At 46.8% G+C, this 22,025-nt stretch overlaps 1 protein-coding gene across 19 annotated transcripts in view; it reads left to right on the top strand.

Moving 5' to 3' along the window:
* PCBP3 (poly(rC) binding protein 3) overlaps positions 1–22,025 on the top strand; it is a 186,224-nt gene that overhangs the window by 11,262 nt on the left and 152,937 nt on the right. For 4 of the 19 annotated variants that reach the window (XM_074321370.2, XM_074321563.2, XM_074321443.2 and 1 more), the window contains exon 1: positions 15,016–15,275. The exons of 14 other annotated variants lie outside the window; for them this stretch is intronic. The gene's annotated coding sequence lies outside the window, so the exon portion shown is untranslated. Of the gene's footprint in view, positions 1–15,015; positions 15,276–15,306; positions 15,473–22,025 lie in introns of those variants that run through there. One more of the 19 variants, XM_074321618.2, reaches the window with a different exon arrangement.

The raw sequence follows: 22,025 nt of genomic DNA, 5'->3' as shown, positions 1-22,025 counted from the left end.
TGCGTGCTTATTGGCCATTTATGTCGTCTTTGGTGAAATGTCTATTTAAATCTTTTGGACATTTTTAAATTGGATTGTTTGTCTTTTTATTTGTAAGAGGTCTTGATATATTGTTTACTAGTCCTTTATCAGAGATATAATTTGCAATTATTTCCTCTCCAACTGTGAATTGTCTTTTCACTTTCTTGGTAGTGTCCTTCGATGCTTAACAAAAGGTTTTAATTTTGATTTAGTCCAGTAGCTATTTTTTCTCTTGTTGCGTGTGCTTTAGGTGTCATTTAAGACAACAGTGTCTAATCTCAGGTCACAAAGATTCACATTTGTGTTTTATTCTAAGGGTTTTATAGTTTTAGCTCTTGAATTTAGGTCTTTGATACATTTTAATTTTTACATATAGTGTGAAGGAAGAGTTTTACTATATTCTTCTACAAGTGGCTGTCCAGTTGTCCTAGCATCATTTGTTGAAAAGACCATTTCCTCCTCAAATGGTCTTAGCACCTTTGTTGAAAATCAGTTGACCATAAAATACGGGTTTATTTCTGGTCCCTCATTTCTATTCCATTGATCTGTATGTCTACCTTTATGACAGAACCACACAGTCTTGATTAGGGGAGCTTTGTGTTAAGTTTTGAAATCGGGAAGGGTGAGTCCCCCATCTTTGTTCTTCTTGTTTAAGGTTGTTTGAGCTGTTCCTGGTTTCTTAACATTTTCATATGATTTTTAGGATTAGTTTGTCAATTTATGCATGAAAGGCAGCTGGAATTTTGATGGAGATTTTACTGAATGTTTAGACCAATTTGGGAGTATTGCCATTTTCACAACATTAAGTCTTCCAACCCATGAGCGTGGGATTTATTAGCTGTAATAGTTTGTTGTTGTTTTTTCAATTAAAAAATGTGTTTTTTTTTTTATTGGGGAATATTGGGGAACAGTGTGTTTCTCCAGGGCCCATCAGCTCTAAGTTGTTGTCCTTCAATCTAGTTGTGGAGGGCGCAGCTCAGCTCCAAGTCCAGTTGCCGTTTTCAATCTTTAGTTGCAGAGGGTGCAGCCCACCATCCCATGTGGGAATTGAACCAGCAACCTTCTTGTTGAGAGCTCGTGCTCTAACTGAGCCATCTGGCCACCCCTCCCGCTGAGCGGTAGCTGGTTTCTTCAATCTAGTTGTGGAGGGTGCAGCTCAGTGGCCCATGTGGGAATCGAACCGGCAGCCCTGTTCAGAGCTTGTGTTCTAACCAACTGAGCCACCTGGCCACTCCAGCTGTAATAGTTTTTAATGGATTCCTGAAGGTTTTCTATGTACTGTATAAGATTATATCATCTGCATATATAGATAATTTTACTTCTTCCTTTTTGATCTGTATGCCGGTTATTTGTATTTCTTGTGTAATCGCCATGGTTATAATCTCCAGTACAGCGTTGAATTGTTCTGGCAAGGCTGGCTGTCCTTGTCTTGTTCCTGATCTTAGGGGGGGAAGGTTTCAGTCTTTCACCATTAATTATGTTGTTATCTGTGGGTTTTTGTAGAGGAAGTTCCCTTCTATTTATATTTTGTTGAATGTTTTTATCATGAAATGGTGTTTTGTGGTCAGATGCTTTTTCTGCATCTATTGGGATGAATGTGTGGCTTTTGTCCTTTATTAATGTCGTACATTACATTGACTGGTTTTTGTGTGTTGAACCAACCTTGCATTCCTTGGATAAATCTCGTTTGGTCATGGTGGATAATTCTTGTTTTGCCCCCCTTTGGTATCTCTGCTTTTTTTCTTTTTTTAATTAAAATTTATTGGGGTGACAATGGTTGGTAAAATTACATTGGTTTCAAGTGTACAATTCTGTAATACATCATCTATATATCACATTGTGTGTTCACTGTCATGGTGGATAATTGTTTTTATATATTGTTGGATTCAGTTTGTTAGTGTTTTGTTGAGGATTTTGCACCTGTATTCTTAAGACATGTTGGTCTATCTTTTTTTTTGTAATGTTCTTGTCTGGTGTTGACATTAGTAATACTGGCCTCAGAATGAATAAGATAGTGTCCTTTTCAGTTTTTTGGAAGAGTCTGTGAAGAATCATGTTAATTCTTCTTGAATGTTTGGTACAATTCACTAGTAGACTTTTTCTTGTGGGAAGTTTTTCAATTACTAGTTCAATGTCTTTATTTATTTCAGGTCTATTCAAATTTTTCATTTCTTGTTGAATGAGTTTTGATAGTTTGTATCTTCCTAGGAATTTGTCCTTTTCACCTAGGTTGTCTAATTTGTTGGCTTCAGGATTTTTACTTGGTTCCTTTTTATAATTTCTACTGGGGGTGCCAAAAAAATGTATACATATGAGTTGTATTCAACTTTTGTTATCTGTATATGTTGAGTATTAAAATTTTAATGTAGTTTTTCCCTTTCTTAAAATGTGTATACTTTTTTTACACTCTGTATATTAATAATCTTTATTTAGTGAGACATTGTCATACTTTCCTTTAATCCTTTAGACATGATTTCCTTTAGTTTTTTGAACATATTTAAAATAGGTTATATGAGGTGTGATAAAAATATACAGTGAATGCTGCTGCCAAGTGCCATCCAGCAGAAAGGCAGGGATCTTCAGTATGGGAAGTGGCACATTGAATCTTAATGACAGTGTGTGACAAGTTTCAGCTTGTTCAGTGCAGTCAGTTGGGTGTGAACAATGGTTGAGAGAAGGTGTGTTTTAAAATTGGCTGTAAATCATGCTCCATCATGACAACGCTCCGTGTCACACATCACTTCTGGTACACGGCAATTTTTGTCAAATAAAAACATCACAGTGTGTCCTCATCCACCTTACTCCCTGGATCAGGCACCGTGCGACTTCTTGCCCTTCCCTGAATTCAAAATGACCATGAAAGGTAAACGTTTTGAATTGATTCAGGACATCAAGGCAGCCACAACAGCACAACTAAAGACACTCATGAAAGAGGACTTCCAGAACTGCTTCGGAAAGTGGCAAGAAGGACGGGAAAAGTGTGTTTGAAGTGAGGGGGAGCATTCTGAGGGGGATTAATGGCGATGTGTCTGTTACTGTACTATTTTTTTTTTTTAATTTAAACATTCACTAGTTTTTGATCACACCTTGTAGTCTGTGTAAGTCCAACATAGAGCTTCGTCGGGGACTATCTATTGATTGCTTTTTTCCTGTGTATGAGTCATACTTTCTTGTTTTTTGTGTGTCACAATGATTTGTTGAAAACTGAACATTTAAATAATATAGTGGCAACTCTGAAAATCCATTTCTCCTTTCTCCCCTGGGATTTTTTTTTTATGCTGCTGCTTGTTTCAGTAATTTTTATTTGTTTAGTGACTTTCCTGAACTATCTATAAAGTCTGTATACTTTGTCATGGGTTTCCCCTGAAGTCTCTGATTGGCTAGCTAATGATTGGACAGCTTCCCTTAAATGCCAGGCATCAATGAGTCCCAGTCTTTCCCACGGGGCTCTGTGTGTACTGGGGCGTCCTCAGCTGTAATCAGGCAGTTCACAGCTTCGTCTCAGCCGCACGCCCTGCTTGTGCACAGTCCTAGAGTCAGTGCGTGTGAACTCTCACAGCTTCTCAAATCTTTCCTGGGTGTTCACGCAGCCTCGCGTGTATGCACATGCGGCCTTCCTGGTCCCAGGAAAACGTTCGAGTTTTCAAATCCCCTGCAGACACTGCATCCCCCAGCTTTTCCTTTTAAGCTTTTGGGTCAATGTGTTTATTATTTACCTCAACTGTTGTCCGCTGTCTCAGGTGGCTACAAAATTAAACAGCTGCTTCTAACTGTTTTGACATAAACCTGTGAGAAATATGCTCTTTTGCACTAGGTAAGCTCTGACTCAGATAAAATAAAGACAGCCTTGCAAGTGGAACCCATCAGCTGTGTCAAATAATGACAGTTATCCGGGAGTAAGGCTTTGTCGGAGTTCCAACCCGCTTCCGCCCCTTTCTGTGGCTGCCAGGCTTCTGGGTGTCACTATGATTGCAGGCTGTTGGTTTTCAGGACTACTGTAGAGTTGAGGTGGAACTCGGGGGGTGGGGTGGAGGGGGGATATAGAGCAAGTTAAAATACCACGAATTTCTTCTTTTTGTGGAGATTCTACTGTTTTTCTTTAACAAATACTCACCGGATTGCAAGCCTTTGGTTAAACTCCCAGATTTCTGAAAAAGTTGAGGGTTACAATTTTTGCTATTTTTTCATTGCTTTTACAGAAGAGGGAATTTTGGAAGTAGTTAGTTTGCTATTTTCACTGACATCACCCTCTCACCTTTATTTTTAAAAGAACTTTTCCTGTATATTGAATTTTATGTTGGCATTATTTTCTTTTTGCACATTGAAGGTCTATTTCCACATGTCTGGCTTTTATTTTTCCTGTTCAGAAGTCAGTAGGCAGTGTACCTGCTGCTCCTCTGGAGGTAATCCAGGTGTTTCCTCTTGCTTCTAAAGGATTTTCTCATTGTTCTGGGTTCAGTAGTGTCACGAGGTCTCCTCCCTAAGGTCTGTTGGCTTCTTGTATCAAAGGCATAGCTCTCACCAGCCTGGAAAGTGTCCTGCCATTGTCTCTGCTTCAGCTTTCCCCTTCTTTCCTTCCAGGACTCTAATTAAAGGTGTTTTAGATTTCCAGCCATATATTCTTATGCCTTCTCTTGTATTTCCCAGGTTTTGGTTTCTCCATGCTTTTAGCTGGAGTGTTTTCTTCTGGCTTAGTTTCCAGTTCACCAGTCCTCCCTTCAGTAGCACCTAATCTGCTTTGAAGCCTGTTCACGATTTTTTTACTTTCAGTTCTAGACTTAAAAAAAATGTAAAACTGTTACTTGTTATAGCTTCTAGTCTCTCCTTTATGTTTTTGACCAGAGCAAGTGTAGTGTTTTTTTGTTTTTCCATTTTTTAATTGCAGTAAAATACATTAAACATCTTAACCACTTGAAAATGTAGTTTAGTGGTATTATGTACTTTCATAATGTTGTACAGCCGTCACCATCATCGTCTTCATAGCTGTTTCATCTTATAAAACTGAAACTCTCTATTTAACAATAATTTCCCATTCTCCCTTTTCTCCAGCCCCTGGAAACCAGCGTTTAACTTTCTCTCTCTGATTTTGTCTCCTTTATAAGTACCTCATATCAGTGAAATCATACAGTGTTTGTTTGTTTGTGACTGGCTTATTTCACGTAGCATAATGTCCTCCAGGTTTATCGGTGTCATAGTATATGTCAGAATTTCTTTCCTTTTTAAGGCCTAATAATACTCCATTGTGTGGATATCCTACATTTGTTTATGTATTTATCCATCAGTGATCAGTGGACACTTGGGTGGCTTTCACATTTTAGCTCTTGTGAATAATGCTGTTGTGAACATGGGGGTACAAATATCTCTTCAAGACCCTATTTTCAGTTCTTTTGGGTACATACCCAGAAGTGGGATTGCTGGATCATACGGTATTTCATATTTAAGTTTTTGAGGAACTGCCATACTCTTTTCCACAAAACATAGTGTTTTTTATTATGGTAAAATGTATATAAAATAGACTTCACCATTTTAAGTGTACAGTTCAGTGGTATTTAGCACATTCACATGGGCCAACCATCACCACCATCGTCTCCAGAGCTTTTCTTATCTTGCTGATTGAAACTGTCCTCGTTAAGCACTAAGTCCTCCCTCAGTCCCCTGGTACCACCATCTACTTTCTGTCTCTGTGAATATGATAACTCTAGATAACTCTTACAAGTGGAATCACACAGTATTTGCCCTTCTGTGACTGGCTTATTTCACTGAGCATAATGTCCTCAAGGTTCATCCATGTGGTAGCATGTGCCAGAATTTCCTTCCTTTTAAGTCTGAATAATATTCCCCTGTGTGCAGCCCACATTCTGTTTATCCGTTCATCTGTCCGTGGACACTTGGGGTGCTTCCCCCTTTCGGCTGTAGTGAATCATGCTGTTTAGAATACGGGTGTACAAATATCTGTTTGAGTCCCTGCTTTCACTTGTTTTGGGCGTATACCCAGAAGTGGAATTGCTGGATCATATGGCGATTCTGTGTTTAATTGTTTGAGCCACCACCGTACGCTTTTCCACGGTAGTGGCACCATTTTACATTCCCACCGACAATGTACCCAGATTCCAGTTTCCCCATGTCCTCCCCAACGCTGGTTATTTTTCTGTTTCTTTGATACTGACAATGCTAATGGACATGAAGTGATTCTTGATGGTGATTTTGGTGAACATTTCTTTTATGATCAGTAATGTTGAGCATTTTTAATATTTTTATTGGCCATTGGTTTATCTTCTTTATAGAAATGCCTATTCAAATCTTGGCCATTTTTTTTATGGGGTTGTTTGTTTTGTGTTATTGCAAGTATAGTTTCTTTCATAGTCTGTTGGCTAGTCCTAACTTCTCATGTCTTTGTGGGTCAGTTTTGTTTCCTGTGATTTCTACTATTTCTTGCTCATGGTGCTAGACATTGTATTTGCAGAATTATTCTGAGGAATAATTTGAGAACTAGGATGATTGTCTCTGTCTTTCTATTCAGGGTATCTGAAGGCATGGCACGGGTGGGAGAGAAGCTGTCATCTAATCTCTGTGTTACAGCTGCGCCTGCTTTTCCATCGAGGGGGTCTTCATGGGCTTTTCCTTCTCACAATGCTTTCAGCCTTCCGTCATACTCTTGGGGTGCAGAAGGAGTGGCGTTTCCCACTAGGCGAGCCCCATGTTTCTGGACTGTCGCTAGATACTTTCCCGTCTCTCTCAAGTCAGCCAGTTCTGGCCTCCGCTCACCTCTTTCTGTAGCGCCCGGTTAAGTATAACAGGCAGCCGTCGCCCAGACTGCAGGCACCCCCCCTCTCCTTTCCCTGAGCTGGGGGCTGGGCGTGAGTGTGGGCTGCCTTCAGGTGAGCCCTGGAGATGCTGGGCCATGCATCAAATAAGGCTTCCTTGTTACCAGCTGCCTGGCAAGGCCTTCCTATGGCAGCGCCCCTCTTCAAAGAATCCATTCTGTCTTAACTCATCTCTGTTGAAATGTGTATTTAATGATAGAGAAGTTAAAAGAAGGAAAAATCTGATCTAAACTCTTTCCTTGGGAATTATTTGACCCATTTTCTATTTCTCTTTCTCCCCCACTTGGAAATGAAGCCGTGCACTCATGGCAGCTTTCTGGGCGGGCCTTACAAGGGCATGGTCGTCCATCTTTCTTGTTTGTAGCTTTGTTCACTGGGGGAAATCAAGCCTTTTCTGATTTCTTTCAAGAAGAAAAAATAAAACACTTCAATTTTTCAGGGAGTAAGTTGGGATATAAATACGATAAATGAAATCGATGAAGAAAACCATTTTGAGCCAAGTTGCAGTGACGCAGAAGACTCCAGGGCAGCCCTCTTTGCCCGGTGGCAGGCGGGGCCCAGGCGCAGGGCCGTTCCTTGCTCTGAGTCTGCTTCTGCTTTGCAGGAAGGAGGCTATGAGAGCACTGTATTTCCTTTCAGGATATGGGCCTGTATTTCTCTTGGGGCCATTGTGGAAGCGAAATGAGGTGATAGACATGCAAACACGCTCCCTGGTAAAGCTCTCTGGTAGATAAGGCATTATTATTTCATCCTGAAGTGCTCGTGGGGATTAATAATGTATGTAGCACACTGACTTCCTCCTTGGAGGCCAGTTGCCCCTGCTGTAAGGTGCCGAAGCCAGCGCTGGGGACGTCCAGCCTCACAGGGAAGAGGCCAGCGAGCACGTCCCTCTGCGAGTGTTACTGAGCCGGGGGCTTTTTCCGAGTTCTGGGCTCTGTTCCTAATTACCCTCCAAGCACATAGGAAACAGTCCGGGGTGGTGGCACTTCGTAGGGTGCAGGTGACAGTCAGCTGCCCTGTGACAATGAGGAATCAATCGCCTGTAAGACTTCGTGTCCCAGCCTGGCAGTTGGAGTTTTCTTGGAATTTTAAACACGGGAGATTCTGTAATAGAACCATGTTTCTTACTAATGTCTTCCAGAGCCTTTTTTGATCGAACTGTTGCTGAATTTTCTAGACTTGATGAATTACCTCCTTAATTAAGTAGCTAATAATGATGCAGATTGTTTACATACTGAGAAATTGTTCATCTTGAGATACTTTTCCAGGTTTGTTTAGGAGGTGGACAGTTTTGGTTTAATGGTCAGAGTCGTGTGTTATCCGTGTGAGTAGCATGGAGGTGATACTGAGAGAAGGTGGAATAGCTGCTCTTATCTCAGGGCACGGGGATGACTCGTGTGCCACTGGCCCCTGCAGGGGTGTGTGACCCTCACTTTGGCTGCCTCTCTTCTTCCGTCCTGAGGCTCCTGAAGCTGGGCTCCAGCCCCTACCTGGCACCTCACGCCCCCTGGCACACTTGGGACCCAGGGGCCTTTTGCTTTTGGACACACGGAACCAGTCATTTCTGTTTCCCTTGCTCTGGGCACTACGACATCTCGTGGGCACAGCTCCTGGGCCAACGGGTGCCGTGGAACCAGTGCAGTGTCCCCACTGCCTGGCATTCCGCGACAAGGTCCCAAGAGACTCTCCCCTCTGCAGACCAGAGCCTGGCTGAGGCGGGGCCCTGTGCTCTCCTGGACTAGCTGAGGGTGGCCTGGCTTCAGGCCTCCGTCCCCTCAGGCCCAGCAATAAACGCCCGGAGCAGCAGGCTGTGGGGTCAGTACAGTGAGTGTGCACCGCGCTGCGTCACTGGTCTGCCTCTTGCCGGGGCCTGTCTGCCGCTGACAGGTCTTGTTCGGGCAGGCGTGCCCCACAGACTTGCTCAGTGTGGCTGGTCCAGCAGGGGGCCCGCGGGTGAGGCCCCAGCGCTAGGACCTGCAGTGCCCGTTAGGCCCAAGGACCAGACTGGAATGTGGAGCTAGAAGGAGTCACAGTTCCTGCCCCAGAGGGAGGACCAGCTGACACGTGGTCACAGGGCTCTCAGTTACGGGCCGGTAGTGGTCGGGCTCAGGCGAGGCCGGCACATGTGTTGCTTCTCAGCTCTCACCCCCGGTACACCCTGGACGCTGGTCTGTGGGCCTTCAGAGGCCCGAAGCCCTTGCAGGGCTTGGGGAAGTCACAGTATTTTCATGATGCTCCTGAGGCATCCCTTTTTCCTGGGTTGGCGTTTGAGCTGATGACGCAAAGGTGAGCGGGTGGCAGCACTGCCGGCCCCTCCCTCCTATTGTCATGGTGGCCTTCACCGCCACCCTGTCGCCTACGAAAGCCACCATCATTTAAGAATGTCCTGGAGGAGGCAACAAGAATGATTAGTTCTGTTAAATTTTGACCCTTGAGTGCATGTCTTTTTAATATTCCGAGAGGCAGAATTGGAAGTTCACATCCTGCACATCTGCGGGTGGGTTGCGACTAGTGTTTTGAGGAAATGCACTTGTGCTTTTCTGGGATTCGGAGCTGAACGCGCTCCTCTTCTCAGGAAACACTATTCTTACTTCAAAGAGTGACTGACTGACAAGCCATGGTTACTCGGACTCGTGGTTTTGGTGGGCAGCGTCTGAAAATTGAACTAAGTGAGCTGTCACTTCAAAGGAAATAGTTGCCTATATTTGTTTCAACTGATAAAATTTGAATTTTTAGTCAAATCTTAGACTTTTGGAAAACTCGTATCTGCCATGGTGAGCTTGACAGCTTCCCAATACTTAAAGGTGTTTTGGATGCACGCCGGTGATATTAACAAACATGAGCTTTTGACATCTTACACTGAAATGTAACATTTGGGAGAGCCGCGTAACTCAGTGAACCACTGTTTTCCAGATGAAATGCATGATGTTACAACAATCGTGATGAGCAAAGTACCTGTTCGAATGCAAGACTGACACGTGGCGGGGTGAATGTGACACAGCCCTTCAAGTTCATCAGGGGGGTTCCAGATCCCACGTTGCACCTAACGTTCAGGAATGAGTGCTTGTCGGGTTTTGATGTCTGCGTTTCTCAGAGGAGGGTATCCACAGTGATCTGATAACCCTGCTAAGGTGCTCCTGTCTCCAGCCACGTGTCTGTGTGAGGGTGGGTTTCCTTAACACACTTTCACCAAAACAACAATCACAACAGACTGAATACAGAAACAGACGTGAGAGGCCAGCTGTTGTGCAGTAATCCTGACATTAAAGAGTTCCAGACGTTCTTCTCACTAACTTATTTTTGTTTTGGAAAATATGGTTATTTTTATAAAAATGTTGCTTTTGTTATTATGTCATGGGTTTATTATTCATCGTAAAGAAATTACTGAATAAATAATTATGAAATCTCTATGTTAATTTCAAGTACTGTAAATCTCAATAGATAGAACCCACTTAAGAATAATTTAAGGAAATGAAAGTGGTCCTGAGGTCAAAAGTTTGAGAACTGCGGGTCTCGTGTCCTATGATACTGTGGTGCTTGAGTGGAAACACAGGTGGTTTTGGTGAAGAACCTTGGAAAACCGATTGGGTGAGCTGTCACCAAACACTGAGTCAGAGAGAAGACTGAGTTACCTGTTTTTAGGTGAATGTTAACTGGAAAGTAGGTTCAACTGAAAGACTGACATTGGAAGGAAATAGCCTGAGGGATTTATTTCAACTTCAATATTGTAAATAATTTTAGAATTTGATGTCAGAATTTGGCATCGGCTCAAAAGCCCTGCAGGTGGTTCTGCTGTGTGAGGAGCTCGACCCCAGACCGCTGTGTTACTAGCAGCGTCTGTCAGTCCCACCATCACTAGTGGGGTGTAGACCTCCGAGCTGAATGTCAAGTCGGAGATCAGAGGTGCTACAGATGGCTTTACTGTCCTAAGGGGTTGTTTCCAGTAGTTTCTGAGGGAGAGAAGGCTGTTAGGACCAGCCCGCGACTGAAAAGCTGCCTAGGAAGATACAGTGCGCCCTCCTGATCTGCGGGTTCTGCAGCAGAGGATTCAGCCATCCGTGGATCGGAAGTATTTAAAAAGTCGTGCTTTCGTCGTCGTGGGCTGTGTGATCAGGCCTACCATGCTGCGTCGGTACCGAGCAGGTGCAGACTTTACCTGTCGTCATGCCCTAAACAACCTACTGCAACGATGCTGACATAGCATTTATCACGTACCAGGTGTCATCAGTAACCTGCGGGTGATTTCAAGTACCCAGGAGGGTGTGCGTGGGTTACCTGCCAGCAGCACCCGTTTAATAGAAGGACGTGAGCATCTGTGGACATTGGTCCCGATACCGAGGGACAAGTGTAAGACAGGAGACCGGAAAGCTGTGGCTGAGCTGGGGGCAGAGGAGGAGGGCGTGAGCCTGGCCGGTCCAGAGCTCCGGCAGCTCAGACCCCTGGGCGGGGTGTCACTCATGCTGCTGCTCGGAAGCAGAGCATGTTGGCTGGCTCAGTCGAGCTTACTGGGGGCCAGTGGGGGGACAAAGGTGAAGAAGCGTGCCTCTCAGACCAGGAAGGTCTCTGTCGCGGGACTTGGCGTGGGCAGTGCTGGGACACAAGCCACGTGTCTGCAGAGGCAGCACCCTGTGCTGGCCCTGCTCTGCCTCAGCGCCTCTCCCTGGGCGGGACTGCGGGCTGGTGGCAGTGCTCTGCATGGAAGGGACAGTGAAACGGGCTGGTGGCAGTGCTCTGCATGGAAGGGACCGTGCAGTTGCTTCTGAGGGCAGGCGGGTGCACGCAGGCGTGCTGATAGCTGTGGATCCCTTCAGTTCCTAGGTCGTCCTGAGGAAACAGGTTAAACGTCAGGGTGGGTGTCATGCAGGAGACCCTGCTCGCTGCGCCATTTGTCGTGCGGGACGGCCTGCGGGGTCTCTGCTCCCGCTCCCCATACAAGAACGCAGGACATGGTGAGGCCAAAAAGGAACACCCACGGAGCCATAGGTAGGGGAGTCATACCACTATATTCTCTCTGGCGGCACTATACTCTCACTGGAGGCTGGATCCACACTGTCCGCAAACCGCCATCCACGCTTGCCAGCCCAGCCGCCATCTTCTTGCTAGCCCCCATTCTTCCTCTTTCTTCTCTGCTAGCATAGCCACAGCAGTTATATTGTGGCCAATGGCTCACTGGTTACAGCTGACGGCCAACTAGCCACAGCTGATGGCCATGCAATCACAGTTGGCCATTTACTACCTGAGCCAGGCACCTGTCTATGTGAGGCCGAGAGCCTGGAAACTACTCTCTGGGGCTCCGCCCCCACACTCCACCCCTACAGGCTCTCGCCTCACAATCTACGCGACAAGCGTCTTCCGCGAGGGGACCTGTGCGAGGAGCCTGGGGGTGAATGCAATATCCTGGACACAGCCAGGCTCTCTGGGCACAGCTAGGGTTTCTCAGGGCACCACCAGTGCTTCTGGGCACAGCCAGACTTCCTGGACTTCTTAGGGTACCACCTGTCTTCCCGGACACAGCCAGGGTTTCTCAGGGCACCACCAGTGCTTCTGGGCACTGCCAGACTTCCTGGACTTCTTAGGGTACCACCTGTCTTCCCGGACACAGCCAGGGTTTCTCAGGGCACCACCAGTACTCCTGGGCACAGCCAGACTTCCTGGACTTCTTAGGGTACCACTAGTTGCCCCGGGCACAGCTAGGATTTCTCAGGGCACTGCCACTTTCTCTGGGAACAGCCACACTTCCTGGACACAGCCAGGGCTTTCAGGGCACTGCCACTCTCTGTGGGCACAGCCACACTTCCTGGACACAGCCAGGGCTCTCAGGGCACTGCCACTCTCTCTGGGAACAGCCCGACTTCCTGGGCACAGCCAGGGTACCTTCAGGGCTCAGCCAGACTTCCTGGACTCAGCCAGGGCTCTCAGGGCACTGCCACTCTCTCTGGGAACAGCCCGACTTCCTGGGCACAGCCAGACTTCCTGGACACAGCCAGGGCATCTTCAGGGCTCAGCCAGACTTCCTGGACTCAGCCAGGGCTCTCAGGGCACTGCCACTCTCTCTGTGCCTCTCAGGGTACCCTGCTGGAACAACAGCGACTCACAATCAAGGTGCTTACATATTCTCAATGGCGGCCAGTCAAGAGACAAAAGCAAATATCCCCCAGTTCCACTAACAACAGTTCCCAAACAAACAGTCAAGCGGTCCATTAAATTAGGGATGGAAGGCAATTCCCCATAGTCCATAGTCATTCACCAGGGCTGTCCTGGGGGTGAGGGACGACCTTGACCTCACCCTCATCTCCCATGGAGGACTCAGCAAGCACTACCTCCTGGGACTATAAGTCCTGCATCCGGGCTGCCTGAGCAGGAACTTCCCCGCCCACAGGGCTGCAACGACCTTCGCTTTCTCCGGCCTGTGCTGGTTGGGGAACCGTCCACATCTTTCCACCTCTCCACGGGGCTCCATCTCTCCAGCAGCTGCATGGCTTTTCCTGTGCTGGTGGGAGAACCGTCCACATCCTCCCACCCCTCCACGGGGGTCCAGCTCTCCGGCAGCTGCTCCTCCTGGTCTTCCAGAGACTCAGTGTTCATACACACAAACTGCTCCACCATCTTTTGGAGAGCTTTGGCCGGCACCATACCCTGCTCGCTGCGCCATTTGTCGTGCAGGAGACCCTGCTCGCTGCGCCATTTGTCGTGCGGGATGGCCTGCGGGGTCTCTGCTCCCGCTCCCCATACAAGAACGCAGGACATGGTGAGGCCAAAAAGGAACACCCACGGAGCCATAGGTAGGGGAGTCATACCACTATATTCTCTCTGGCGGCACTATACTCTCACTGGAGGCTGGATCCACACTGTCCGCAAACCGCCATCCACGCTTGCCAGCCCAGCCGCCATCTTCTTGCTAGCCCCCATTCTTTCTCTTTCTTCTCTGCTAGCATAGCCACAGCAGTTATATTGTGGCCAATGGCTCACTGGTTACAGCTGACGGCCAACTAGCCACAGCTGATGGCCATGCAATCACAGTTGATGGCCATTTACTACCTGAGCCAGGCACCTGTCTATGTGAGGCCGAGAGCCTGGAAACTACTCTCTGGGGCTCCGCCCCCACAGTGGGTTTCTAACTCATTATGTACAGTGTGTTAAACATGATTGAACCTTTCCAAAAAGCCAGGAACGGCAGCCCTTAGGGCATCGTTGCCCTTGGAATATTAGTGATCCCAGTGTCCTGCCGGGGTCACAAGCGCCTGCAGGGGCAACACTGCTGCTGTCTGTGTGGGTCTTGCCCCTGTTCCTTGGGGGTAGAAAGGAAGTCAGAAACCTGCTTCTTTCCCATTGTGACAAGCTGCACGTGCTTGTGTCTCTCTGGAAACTGGGTGCCAGTGAGGGCACTGTTAGTGACCAGCAGGAAGAGGCGTGTGTGGTTGAGACCCGGCCGGATGGAGGGGAGGGAGGGCAGAGGGAACGTGGCTTACGTGTAAGTGCCATCGTCACCTCTTGCTGGTTAAGTCACTCACAGGAGTCTCCAGAAAGAAAGAACAATGGAAATGTGGGAAATGATGTGGGCTTGTTAGCCCTCGGTGAGTTGGGAGCATGCCTGCCTGGGGGCTGATTTTCTGACGCCCTCAAAGGTGTGGAGTAGGTGGTCTGGGCCTGTGTGGGTACCCTCTGACACCTCCGTTTCCTTCATGTTTGGATATTGTCCTCGGTTTGTGGCCCGTATTCGAATTGTGCTGTAAGGTGCAGAGCTGTGGCAGGTGACGGTAACGACAAGCTAGCAGGTCTTTTAATAGCACAGCTCCCAGAAACAGAATCACCTGTTTCATAGCCAGATCGTGCCGACGATTGCTCCGGAGGGTTCTGAATGGCTGGTAGGACACTGGACAGGCACTGAAGTGCTCCTCACCCCCCGCCGTGAGCCATGACTGGCCGAGAACACACCCCCACTTCAGAACCGCTGCTGGGACTGGGCCGGAATCATCCGTCACCGTACATTAACCTCAGGTTGCATCAGAATGAAGGATGGCCAAGCCCGAATCTTCTCCTTGATTCTGGGAAACTTAGTCATTTGTTCTCTGAGTCAGCTTCACGGCGGGTAATGTCACATCACATTCTTTTGGGGCCGGGCCAGGAACCAGCATGCTTGCCAGCTCTTCGGCGATGAGCTCATCAGCCTCTCGGCTCTCACATTCCTGGCCAGGAGCTGCCCTGGAATTAATGCTGTCACTGCAGCAGCCCTGAGCCCTCACCAAGATTGCCCTTTCTTTTCCTGTGTCTGTCATGTGCTGGCCCTTGCTGTCACCAGGCGAAGCCTAAACCTTCTCCTTCAGGAAGTCTTCCCAGGCTGAGGCTCTGAGATGTGATGCTAGGAATTCAGCCCAACCCACTGTTGCCTGAAGAGCCTTGTCCCGCGGACTGCTGAGGATGTAAACACAGGTGAGCGACGGCCCTGCCCCCAAGGAGCAGGGAGCCCCCAGTGGAGGGGACAAGGCAGGAACACCTTAAAGTGTGTGCAGCGGGCATCCGAGAAGAGCAGAGGGAGGGCACGGAGCTCCGCAGAGGGACAGAGGAGGCCCGCAGAGGACGGGAGCTTCAGCTTGCCCTTGGATTCTGTGCAGTGGGGCTGGCACGGAGTAAGTGTGTCTGAAAAATACGATCGACTAGGTTTCCCGTCACCAACAAGGATGTGTTCGGGGGAAAAAGAAAGGGTTGCAGCCCAGTGCGTGCACACATGGCAAGCACACTGGCCAGGATGGAGGGGTATTGATGGAAGAGGAGAGGAAGTTAGAACCACAGAGCTTTATTACGCGCAGAGTTCTTCCCGCAGCGCTCTCCCCGTTACCCAGAGGCGAGACTCGCCCAAGTCTCGCCCCCCACAGACCCTCTGACCAACTATGTTTGCTCAGGTCCCAGCCGGTCTGTATGGGTGTGCGATGGGAATGGCTGTTGTCCTTTGTTTTCTAAGTAGTCAAATAGAAAAAAGGTCGTCTCCACATCTCCCAGGTGAGGCGACAGGCTCAGATGCTTGGGAGGCAGTGTGTGGGGAAGGCAGCCAGGCGACGTGGGTCCCTGGTGGTGGGTACACGATGACCAAAATGTCTGAGCCTGGTGACGTCCACTCTGCCTCCTGTGGCCACAGGACGGAGGGAACAGCTGTCGTTCATGGAAATCAGTAGTACATGTCTGATTAAAAACGAGGCATGGCTGCATTTCTGTCTGACGAGGAAGACACTGCAAGTAGGGCTTTTTAGAGTGTTTAGTGTGACAAAGGGAAAAAGTTAAAAAATCAATAGGGTGTTTTCAATGAGTTTGTGCCAGAGCAGGAGTTAAAGAGATGTTGAGAGGAGTTTTGATTTATAGCAGTCGGACTGTGACTGACCTTCACCAAGACAGGCCTCGGAGGGCGTGGGAGGAGCCCTCAGTTTGAGGGGGTGTCCAGAGCCCTGCAGGAGGGCCTGGGGTTACCAGAGAGCCCCCGTGAGTGCAGCAGCCCTGCTCTTGAACTTCCGCTTTCCTCGGAAAGGGCTTCAGGCCTGGCCCACCACAGCGATCCGGCCCTTCCTCTTCCAGCTTTGCTTACAGCCCACGTGGCTGGTCCTGTTCCAGTGCTCACCTGTAGCCCCAGGTGCCTGCTGCTCCAGCTGTTCTCCCCACATGGGCACTTGGGACGTTTCCAGCTCGGGGCTCCTCAGATGAAGCTGCTCTGACTTTGGACCCTGCTGTCCTTTGGCTGACATGTACACACATTTCTCCACGTACCCAGGGAGGAATGGCGTCACAGGCCTGCTGTGTGCTTGCTTTAAGCACATAATTGCCAGACAGTTTTTAACGTGGTTGACCCAGTTTGCAAATTACCCAACAAATGCACGAGAACTGAGTTTCTCTTATTGTCGCCAGCACTTGCTGGTTTCTGTCTTTTTCATGTTTGCCTTTCTTGAGGTTGTGTGGTCGTATTGTATTGTGGTTTTAATGTGCATTTTACTGGTACTGTGTGTTTTCCCACACCAGCAAGCAATTCGCCGACACCGGTAGGATCTTGGTTCTGACACCAGCTTCCTGGGGTGAGCTCAGATCCAGATCCCACAGGCTAAGGGCTCAGTCCCACAAGACTGCCCCCCCGCCCCAATTCAGATGCCATCCGCAAGTCCAGGTGGTCCCCTGTGCTTCTGACAGACTGCCTATAAATTGGATGGTCCCAGAGCCCCCCTCTTTGGGTTCAGTTAATTTGCTGGAGTGGCTCACAGAACCCAGAGAAACATTTACGTACATTTACCAGTTTATTAGAGAGGAGAACATACAGGACATTGATGAACAGCCAGATGGAAGAGATGCACAGGGCGAGGGATGTGGGAAGGGGTGTGGGAAGGGGTGTGAAGCTTCCGCGTGCTCTGGGTGCACCAGTCTCCCTGAATCTCCAAGTGTTCACCCACGTGGAAGCTCCACAAAGCTGGTCCCTTTGGGTGGTGGTGGGGGGCTGCATTACCTAGGCGTGATTGATTACATCATTGGCTATTGGTGATTGAACTCAAACTCCACCCCTTCCCCTCCCCAGAGGTCTGGGGGTGGGACTGAGGGTCCAACCCTCTAATCACGGGTGGTTCCCCAGTGACTCGCCCTACCCTGAGGTGACCTAGGGCCTTTCCCAAGTCACATCAGGAAATCCCAAGGCTTTTAGGATCCCTGTGCCTGGAAAAGGCAGTGGCTTGAGGTTTGCTTCAAGTGTACAAATCTTGGACATACTTGGTTAAATTTATCCTCTCAAATGTTTCATGTTTTTCGATGCTGTTATAAATAGTAGTTTTAAAAGATTTTTCATTTTTAATTGTTAGCTAGTGTAGTTTGTTTTTGTATATTGAACTTATATCCTCAATTTAGCTGACGTCATTTATTAGTTTTAATAACCTTTGCCCCCATGATCTTGTCATCTGCAAATATAGTTTTACTCCTTTCTAATATGTGTGCCTTTTAAAATTTTTTCCACCTTATTGTCTAGAACCTCTCTAGTATACTAGTGAGTAGAAGTGGTGAGACTGAGTCTTCTTGCCCTGTTCTTTATCTTGTGGGCAAGGCATTCAGTCATCCACCATTAATTGTATGTTAACTGCAGGTTTTTCATAGATCCTTTTATCAGCTTGAGGAAATTCCCTTCTTTCTCTTGTTTCCTAATTTTTTTTTAAATCATGAATATGTACTGAATTTTGTCAAGTGCTTTTCCTATATTTATTGAGACCACCATAGGTTATTTTTCCTTTGTTTTGTTAATTTTTTGAATTGCATTTATTGATTTGAATGTGAAACCAATCTTGCACTCCTCAGGCTGAACTCTGCTTGGTCCTGATGGGTGTTTTTACCTATTTACCTGTCTATCCATCTATCTGTCTGCCTGCCTACCTAGTACCTGCCTATCTTCTATCTTCCTGACTTGGAGTTCCTGATACTTTTGAAAGGACTGTTATTTATATCTAGGATCATGAGGGAAGTTATTCAGTCATTTTCTCCTTGTATCTTTGCTTTGGTTTTGTGATGGAATAAAGCTGGTTGCATTAAATGTACTGGACAGTGTTCCCTCCTCTAGTTTCTGAAAGAATTTGTGTCAGATTGCATTATATTTTTCTTAAATTTTTGATAGAATTCATCCAGGCCCCAAGTTTTCTTTATGGGAAGATTTTAAATTAAGAATTTAGCTTTTTAACGCTTTTCAGATTTTTGTGTTCTGAGTCAATTTTAGTGATTTGTGTTTTGTAAGGTATTGATTTTTTCTTGTTATCAAGTTCAGTGACATAAGGTTTCTCTTTATATTGATTGTTACCCTTATCGTTATTGTGTGATTTATAATGATGTCTGTTTTTTTACTATGGAGATTTGTAACATATTTTTTCTCTTTTTTTGATCAATCTAGCTAGCGGTTAATCAATTTTATTGACTTTTCAAATATATATAGATTTTACTTTCAATCTATAGATTTTCTTTCTCTTTTCTTTTTTTTTTTTTTTTTGGTCCTTTCTTTTTACTGATTTTTATTCTTTATTGTTTTCCTTCTACTTATTTAGGATATACTTTGCTGGTCTTTTTCTAGCACCTTAAGGTAAAAGCGGATTGATTTTGTTTTTGTTTTTTCATTATTGATATTAGCATTTAGACCTATAAATTTCCCTCTGAACACTGGTTTAGCTCTATGCCACATATATTTAAACCTTTTTTGTGTGTGAAATAATTACAGACCCATAGGGAGTTGCAAAAATGTAGAAAATCCCAAGGAATCTACAAAAACAAAAATAAACTGGAATTAAGTGAGTTTAGCAAAGTTGCACAATTCAAAATAAACACAAAAATTAGTTTTATTTTTGCAGATTAAAAATACCATACAATCCCCAAAAAATTAGCACACAAGCATGTAGGTGTAAATCTAATAAAATATTTATAGGACTTTTATGCTCAAAACTACAAAATCCTGATGAGAGAAATCAAAGTAGATCTAAATAAATGGAAAGACATACCATGTTCAGGGATTAGAAAATTCAACAGTAAAGATGTCGCTTCTCCCCAAATTATTATACCAGGTTAATGCAATTTCTGTTAAAAGCACAGCAAAAACTTTTATAGGTGTAAACAAGCCGATTCTAAAATAAATATGGAAAACAAAGGAACCAGAATAGTTAAAACAATTTTGAAAAGGAAGAATAAAGGGAGAGGAATCAGTGTGCCTAGTTTTAAGATTTTATATCCACAGTAATAAGACTGTGGTATTGTCAGAAGGGTAGACACAGTAGAGGGAACAGTGTAGGGAACCTAGTATGGAAAGTGTGGGGATTCGCAGCAATATGCCCAAATGATTTTTGAGAAATTATCTTCTCAAATGATTTTGAGAATTGCAAAAGCAATTCAGTGGTGGAAAGTTAGCCTTTCTAGCAAATGGTCCTGGAGTAGTCAGACATCCATGGGCAAGAAATGAGCCTTAATCTGCCTTGCACCTGATAGAAAAATGAACTCAAAGTGATCACAAATTCAAATCTACTTAGAGAGAATAAATGTTTCAGGGCAAAGGCTGGACAAAGTTCTTAGACTTTACACCAAACAACAACGTAAGAGGAAAACTAATAATTTGCACTTCATCATTATTAGAAACTTTTTCTCAAGAACCCGTTAAGACGATGAAAAGAAAAGCTACAGACTGGGAGAAATAGTTTGCAAATCACATGTCTAATTAAAGACTGGTAATGAAAATACACAAAGAACCATCAAAACTAAAAAAAAAACAAAAAAAAACACACAAGTGGCCGGATGGCTCAGTTGGTTAGAGCGCGAGCTCTCAACAACAGGATTGCGGGTTCAATTCCCACATGGGATGGTGGGCTGTGCCCCCTGCAACTAAAGATTGAAAACGGCGACTGGACTTGGAGCTGAGCTGCGCCCTCGACAATCAGATTGAAGAACAACAGCTGGAAGCTGATGGGCGCTGGAGAAACACACTGTTCCCCAATATTCCCCAATAAAATGTATTAAAAAAACAAAACAAAACAATTCAACTGGAAACTGCACAAAGACATGAAGAGACATTTCATTGAAAAGAAGCTACAGATGGTGGATAAATTCATGAAAAGGTACTCAGCATCATTGCCGCTTAGGGAGTGCCAATGAAAACCACAATGAGATGGCACTGCACCCATGGCAGTATGGCTGTGACGAAAAACTAGTGACACCAGCAAAGGCTGGCAGGGTGCACGGGTGGGCTGTCACATGTGGGGGATGCAAAATGCAGTGGCCACTCTGGAACCGACTTGCCAGATTCTTACAGAATTGGACTTGTAGCTGTACACCACCCAGCAATGTGACCTGGGAGTTCATCGCGGAGAAATGGAAACTGTTCACACAGACGCTGTTCAGGATGTCCATTGGGGGTTTATATGAAACAGCCCTAAACTGGGAACAGCCCAGATACTCCTCAGTGGCCGGACAGCTGGGGAGCTGTGGCCCCCCCATGGCGTGGGACACTGCGTGGTGACAGGAAGGAACACACTACTGACACACGCAGCAACCAACCGGGGTCAGGCTCTGGGGAATCAGCCGAGTGACAAAAGCCAGTCCCCGAAGGCTACACATGGGGTGGCCATTATGTGACATTGTTGAAAGGAGGAAATGACAGGAACGGAGGACAGGTGAGTGGTTGCTGGGCTTAAGGGGTGTGGTTGTGGTGGAGGGAGAGGCCCGCGGGTCCTTGTTGGGTGGAGAGACCTGTGCTCAGTGTCTGGTGGGGTAACGTGCTGTACGTTTGCAAGATGCCGCCGTCGGGGAAACGTGGGTGATCGCTGTCTTTTCACAGCTGTGTGTGTATCTACAGTTATGTCCAAATCAAAAGTTTACTTAAAAATACACCGATCGGCCGTCCTTCCGCCCAGAAGCGTCAGGGTCTCCCGTTACCCTCCTGCTTCCAGGCTGCGAGCTGCACACGACTCACCCCTGCCGCTCGCCCCGGCTGACCTAACCACATCAGCATCCTAGCTCCTCCAACACCGAGCACATCTTCCAAACTGCACCTCATTTCACTGGCCCTTTTACTTTGGTTTCCAGGAAACTCAGGTTTTGAGACCGACAGTTTTTAATTCCAATTGATGGGCACCCACCAGTACCAGGCCCATTCTAGCCGCTTGGGTGATGTGAGTGGATAAAGCAGGTAGAGACCCTGCCAGGGGGCCTTCCAGCCTGTTGGGGAGACAGGCAGCACGAACAGGAAGTGTGATAAAGGAGCAGCTTGTGATGGCGGGTGTGCAGGGTAGGCGGTGGGAGCGCTGGGCACGGGAGGCGGGCTGCCCTCATTGAGCAGGTGCCATCTGACGACAGACGTGGAGCCGGTGAGGGCGTTAGATGCGTGGCTACCTGGGGAGGACCGTCGGGCGGGGGGGGGGGAAAGCGGGGAGGCTCGTGCAGTGGAACCTCCTGGAGGTGCTGGCGCCTGGGCCGGGGGCAAATAGTGGGCAGGGATAGGCTGAGCCTGTCTTGGGCTTTGGAGGTTGGGAGAGAATTTGACTTTTACTCTGCAGGAAACAGGGAGCCATTGCAGGGTTTTGAGAAGAACAGTGACATGAGTGGACTTAGGCTGACACAGGACGACTCTGCCCGCTCTTTGGGGTCGAGGACAGAAGGAGGAGCCTGTTAGGCGGTCATCTCGTTAACCTGGAAAGCGTGGCG

This window comes from Rhinolophus sinicus, chromosome 17 (genome assembly GCF_057876585.1).
Source record: "Rhinolophus sinicus isolate RSI-liver-muscle chromosome 17, RSI-T2T, whole genome shotgun sequence".
Classification (NCBI taxonomy): Eukaryota; Metazoa; Chordata; class Mammalia; order Chiroptera; family Rhinolophidae; genus Rhinolophus; species Rhinolophus sinicus.
The sequence above is the reverse complement of the archived record's forward strand: the minus strand, read 5'-3'. Positions and strand labels throughout refer to the sequence as shown.